The sequence below is a fragment of the Garra rufa genome, chromosome 20 (genome assembly GCF_049309525.1).
Source record: "Garra rufa chromosome 20, GarRuf1.0, whole genome shotgun sequence".
Classification (NCBI taxonomy): Eukaryota; Metazoa; Chordata; class Actinopteri; order Cypriniformes; family Cyprinidae; genus Garra; species Garra rufa.
The window spans coordinates 30,643,699-30,649,400 of record NC_133380.1 but is presented as its reverse complement, the minus strand read 5'-3'; the positions used below and the strand labels follow the sequence as shown (position 1 = coordinate 30,649,400).

General features: G+C 40.7%; 1 protein-coding gene across 10 annotated transcripts in view; it reads left to right on the top strand.

Moving 5' to 3' along the window:
- Positions 1-531: 531 nt before the first annotated feature.
- The window catches only part of atp2b2 (ATPase plasma membrane Ca2+ transporting 2), a 118,046-nt gene continuing 112,875 nt past the window's right edge, over positions 532-5,702 (top strand). For all 10 annotated transcript variants that reach the window (XM_073825842.1, XM_073825838.1, XM_073825837.1 and 7 more), the window contains exon 1: positions 532-633. The gene's annotated coding sequence lies outside the window, so the exon portion shown is untranslated. The remainder of the gene's footprint in view (positions 634-5,702) is intronic.

Genomic DNA, 5,702 nt, shown 5'->3' with positions numbered 1-5,702 from the left:
CAGACATGGTTGGATAGCTTTGGTGTGGCCCGCACAGATCCCAGGCTTCAACCCCATCCAACACCTTTTGGATGAACTGAAATGAAGATTGCGAACTAAGTCTTCTTATCCAACATCACTGACTTCACAAAAAAATTACTGAATAAATAGCCAAAAATATTCCTACATAAACACTTCAAAATCTTGCGGAAAACAGTGGAAGCTGTTATAGGTACAAAGGAGGACTAACATATGACTGTCTGATTTAGAATGCATATCTATCTATCTATCTATCTATCTATCTATCTATCTATCTATCTATCTATCTATCTATCTATCTATCTATCTATCTGTCTGTCTGTCTGTCTGTCTGTCTGTCTGTCTGTCTGTCTGTCTGTCTGTCTGTCTGTCTGTCTGTCTCACAGTGTCTTGTTCCCATCTATTCATATCTCTCTGTGTGTTCTGCAGGGTTCACCCCCTCCCTTCACCTCTCTCTCTCTCTCTCTCTCTCTCTCTCTCTCTCTCTCTCTCTGTCAGTGTGTTGTGTAGTATGGTTGAGGCTGTGTGTGCGCGTCTCTCGGTACAGATGCTGAAGGGTGATTTCTCTTCTCTGTGACTCACAGCATTGTGGATTTGACATGATCGTCTGGTTCAGTAAGTAAAACTCATCTATGCTACTAGTGGCGCATCATTTTACAGTTAATGCATGTTTGCGGCGATGATTCTCAATGCGGCGTGCAGGAACGTGGAGCAGCTGTGCTGAAACGCATGTGTGTGTCTCTGTCCTTCACATGCAGAAGGTTGGCATGCTGGCAGGTGGGGACGCATTAGGTTTCATCCTGTGTCTCAAACGAGCCTGCGGAGCTGCTGACCAGTGTCATGACTGTTTTTTCTCTTCTGGAAGCTCCAGTTACAGTTGAATGGGATTATGTCAAAGCTCTCCTGCATGGGTGCCCTCAGATACGCCTGAGCGCAGACAGATTTTTCTGCCGAGCGGTGGCAGGGATGGTTCCTGACATGGTGTCACGCTGTTGAGTTAGACCGCTTCAGAGCGAGTCAGCGGTGTAAAGTTTGTCGTGCCGGATGTAGCTTTTTGACGCGGACAGGGCGAGATCGTCTTCAGGGGATGTATGGCGGTGACCTCCAGAGTAGTAGCTTCACTGCGACAAAAGAGTTTTTTTGGAAGTGGTGGATGCGCTAGGTAAGAACATGAGGGGGAATCTCATCTGTACCGACGTCAGTGACATTGGCAGTAGTTCTATGCAATGCAGATCATTATATCATAGTTTAATAGCTAAAATGTACTATTACAGAAAATACTTGTTATGAAGATAACAAGCAATGTGCTTGTAAACATTATACTGAGTTGTATATTTGTACATAAACGTAGACACTGATTTTATAAGTTGTAGGCAGCTGCCTGCTCAGCATTTTAGTTGTGCAGTAGGTGTCATATGTACAAGTGCTTCAGCTGTAAATGTGTGTCTGCTGTAATTACTGCAGAAATTGACTTCTGCTGCTGCTGTGGCTCGTCCTTCATCATGCCCGGCAGCGGGAGGCTCGCTCATTACTGGCGCGTGTGGGGGTGTATGATTGTATCTGTAGGGGATCAGGTTAGTGCATGTTGCATTCTGATGCGTCATCCCCGCGCACATGTGCCGGACGCTCACAAGCCCACAGCTGGGCTATGACAGACAGAAGTGCAGCCCCGCGGTGCTGGATCATCTGTCACACAGAGTGAACGCGCCACGGATGAGGTCAAATGGTTTGCGTTATCCTGGAGGGATCTTTTTCTCTTGTATTCACAGCTTGTCTTTGTGTTTGTGCACAGAGTACAGTATTAATCATTAGCTCAGGGACTGCAGGGTTTTAGGTGGAGGGGGTGGGGGGCATCTTAGTGATCTACCACTATTCTGTACAAATAAACCTGGCTAAGGCATGCTTCATTATTACAGGCCGATAATGAATGGCTGTGTCACCATGAATTTTGTAAAAAAAAAAATACTTTTATATAGTTAGGTACAATCAAGTTATAAAAGATTGTTAATACAGTACAATACTAAGGGTTTTATAAAGGTCATTGTTTCAAAGGTGTCACTAATAGATATAGAAGACATACAATAATGTTGCTTATTCGTTATTAGTGTTCATAGTGTTAAACTTAAGTCTGTGTGTCATCCTCAAGGAGGGACCCTAGAAATCAGAACATCACAGTAGGGCTGCACGATAAATCGAAATGAAATCGTAATCGTGATTAATCAAAATCTGTGATTGTCATGCGTATCTTTCAGTGAAGCACGGTTCTGTGATCAGCAGTAAATCTCCATCTGAAGGCTAGAGGGCGCTCTCATTCTTGTGCGGAAACTCCAAAGACTCCCGAAAAAGAAACCCAGGAAACGCCAAACGCTGCAACTGAATAAACAGAAGTTTCAACTGCTTTCATTGATTCAACGTGACTAATAAACACATGACTACGGCAATGTATGGTTTCTTCTGATAATAATTTTTCTTATGATACAGTATATAGTAATGTAATGCCTTTATCACTGCTTAGAATACTATGTGTGCCTTATTCTGTGTAAAAAGCCACACTATCTCATAGAAGGATTTATTTCAAACACTCAACTGACGTTATGAAGTGAGTTTGGTGTAAAAACATGTTATTAAATGTGGTATTTTCACGTGCTTTCAGATGTAGTGCCATTTACTAAACAGAGCCGTAGTTCACTGAGAAGCTACGCAAACAGCTGTCATTATCGCAAACGATTTCTTTCGATTTCATAATTGCGCGATTAAATCGTCTGCGATAATGAACACGATTTAGCGTAGCTTTTCAGTGAACTACGGCTCTGTGTACTAAATGGTGCTACATCTGAAAGCAGGTTCTGGAGATTTACTACTGATTACACAACCGGCTTTACTGAAAAAATGTGCTTGACAATCGCCTTCGATTAATGGTGCAGCCCTACATTACAGACACTTTCATGCTAAATAAATAGAAAATACTTAAAGGGATAGTTCACCCAATAATAAAAATTCTGTCATTAATTACTCACCCTCATGTTGCTCCAAACCTTCGTTCATCTTCAGAACACAAATTAAGATATTTTAATAAAATCCGAGAGCTTTCTGACCCTGCATAAACAGCAACGCAAGACTTTGAAACGGCCCAGAAAGGTATTAAGGACATTGTTAAAATAGCCCATGGGGGATCAGTGGTGTAACCGTAATCTAATGAAGCATACAGAATACCTTTTGTGAGCAAAGGAAACAAATATAACAACTTTATTTACCAATTTACTGCATCTTAATTTGTGTTCTGAAGATGAACGACCTTATAGGTTTAGAATGACATGAGGGTGAGTAAATAATGACAGAATTTTCATTTTTTGCGTGAACTACTGTAAACCTTTAAGCCTAAAGTATACTTCGACCATCTGATTTCCATATAAGACTTTTGCACATGCAAAAGGTGAATGTTGAGACTAAAGAGTCCAGTAGGTGGCAGTATGCGCAGTTGTGTTGTACTGGTACATTAGTTAAGGAGGAGTGCGTGAAAAAGCGATACAAAAAACAGATTGAAATTGAAGAAGAAAAACATAGCATAACTTTTGCCTTAGTTTTTGTTTTGGTTATTTTTTTAAAGTTTGCATGCAGTGGTGGATATTTGTGGTTAGAAGGGATAGCTATAAGTAATAACCAACCTGATCTCATGTTGAAAATATACCTGTAGGAACTGTAGAAACAAGATGCAAAATATGTATGTTTCATGACATATTCAATGTGAAATATCCACTGAGTGGTGCTAAAAGAGTGTTTTTTTTCACCCCTGGAACAGATGAACGTACATATGCTATGTTTTATGTGATGTTGGTTTTGTACGTCTCACATCAGTTCTGACTTGAAATGTCTGTAGAGTGGCACTACAACTCTAACGCTCTGTGACATTTAAATAATAATAACATAAAGTACCATCTGCACTACACCTAAACCTACCCGATACTATGAGCAAATGCAAAATGAATCTGACGTAAACACACAATTGCAAGCATGCCGTTTTAGCTTGTTTTTTGATCTCTCAACTTTCCGACTCTTTCATCGTGAGTCTTGTTTTTCTTGGGATTTGTACCCAAGAATTCTGCATCCAAAGTCCAGTGTCATGCCAGCTGAGCTACCGAGCAAGCTTGTTATGTTCGGAATGTGAAACATATAAAGCTGTAATCATAACTGTGTACGAAAACAATTACAAGTGCTCACTGTTTTACCACCTCTAGTGTTAATTTCTGTTGGAAACTGCTGTGATATATACTTGTTTTTTTATCATGCGATTAGGTAGAAAATTAATATAAATTGAATTTGCTACATGTCAGTTTTATTATTGTCTTCACCTACCCCAGCCATAAACCTACCCTTAAAATAATGCAAATACAGTAATTAATTGTTATTCAGTGTAAAAAAAATGACTCAATATTAATGTGCACATACCCAGTCAGCCCATTTGGTCGTAGCTGTATCCCTTCTAGCACTAACCATGGGGATCCTCTATTTTTCTTCTTCTGTGCTTCAGAGCAAATGTCCTGTATACGACTCAGTGCTGCCCTCTGATGTCTGGTAGAGTATAAAAAAGCTATTGTACTGCGCATTTGTCAAACTCGCCCATCTGCATTCATGATCAGTTTGGGTAAAAAGTTGTGCGGACATGAAGCAGAACAGAAAATGAAGTATAGCCATGGCTTTAGAAGCCACCCCAACAGCTAACAACACTAATGTTGAGAGCCTATTGCAATCACATAACAACACCCTGGCATACTGGCAGTGAGATTTGCATACTGTTTGTCCTGCATTTTTAGTGTCTCATGATTAAACAGCGGTCGCTTTTCTAAGCATTATTTTCTTAGATCACCTCATCACTTCACAGCAGCAGACGTTTGGCAGCTTCTCGCCTCACACACGTCCCAAGATGCTATTCTTCACTTATCATCAACCTCAGATTCATGTGTTTAGCTGCCAACCCTACATACATGCTAATGCTTTCAGCTCTAGTTTGACACATGAATGTCATGTAGTTGTTGGAGACTCGTTGGCTCTGCTCCAGATGTTGCACTTGATTTTGTGTTGGTACAATGAACATCATGTCCCAGAAGGCTGCTTGTGAGCGCCCCCTTATGTGTCCTTTAGCCGAGCCCCACAGCGGTCCACTACCCTACAGCTCATGCGCCATTACGTCAGAGCAGGACTTGGCACCCGAGTGCTTAGGACATTGCATTTTGTTTAATGGGATTGAAATGGGCAGACAATTGGTTTGTTGACAGCTTTGCTTATCTTATATGAGTAAAACTAAAGCAGATTTAGAGCAGGTAAACTATTAGTGCACAAGTCAAAAAAATCTGTCACTCTGAAGCCAGACTTTAGCCAGCGGTGATGAAAGTACAATACTATAAAAGTAGTCAATATTATTTGTCTGTACACATTGATCTGTAGAGACACTGTTGTCTAACAGCACTGTGACAGTAGCTACTTTTACAATAACAGGCTTTTCCAGTGAGTAGTGGTGTAACATGATTTTGTTTTTGTCACAAGTTTTGCCTGCAGCTTTACAACCAAACAACCAGAGGCTATAGAAAAACAAGCTCTCTTAAACTGTCCTCTCATTAAAAGTCTGATTCAGTATGTACTTACCATACATGAGATACGGGTTCAGAGCAGCTTCCCAAACAACGTCA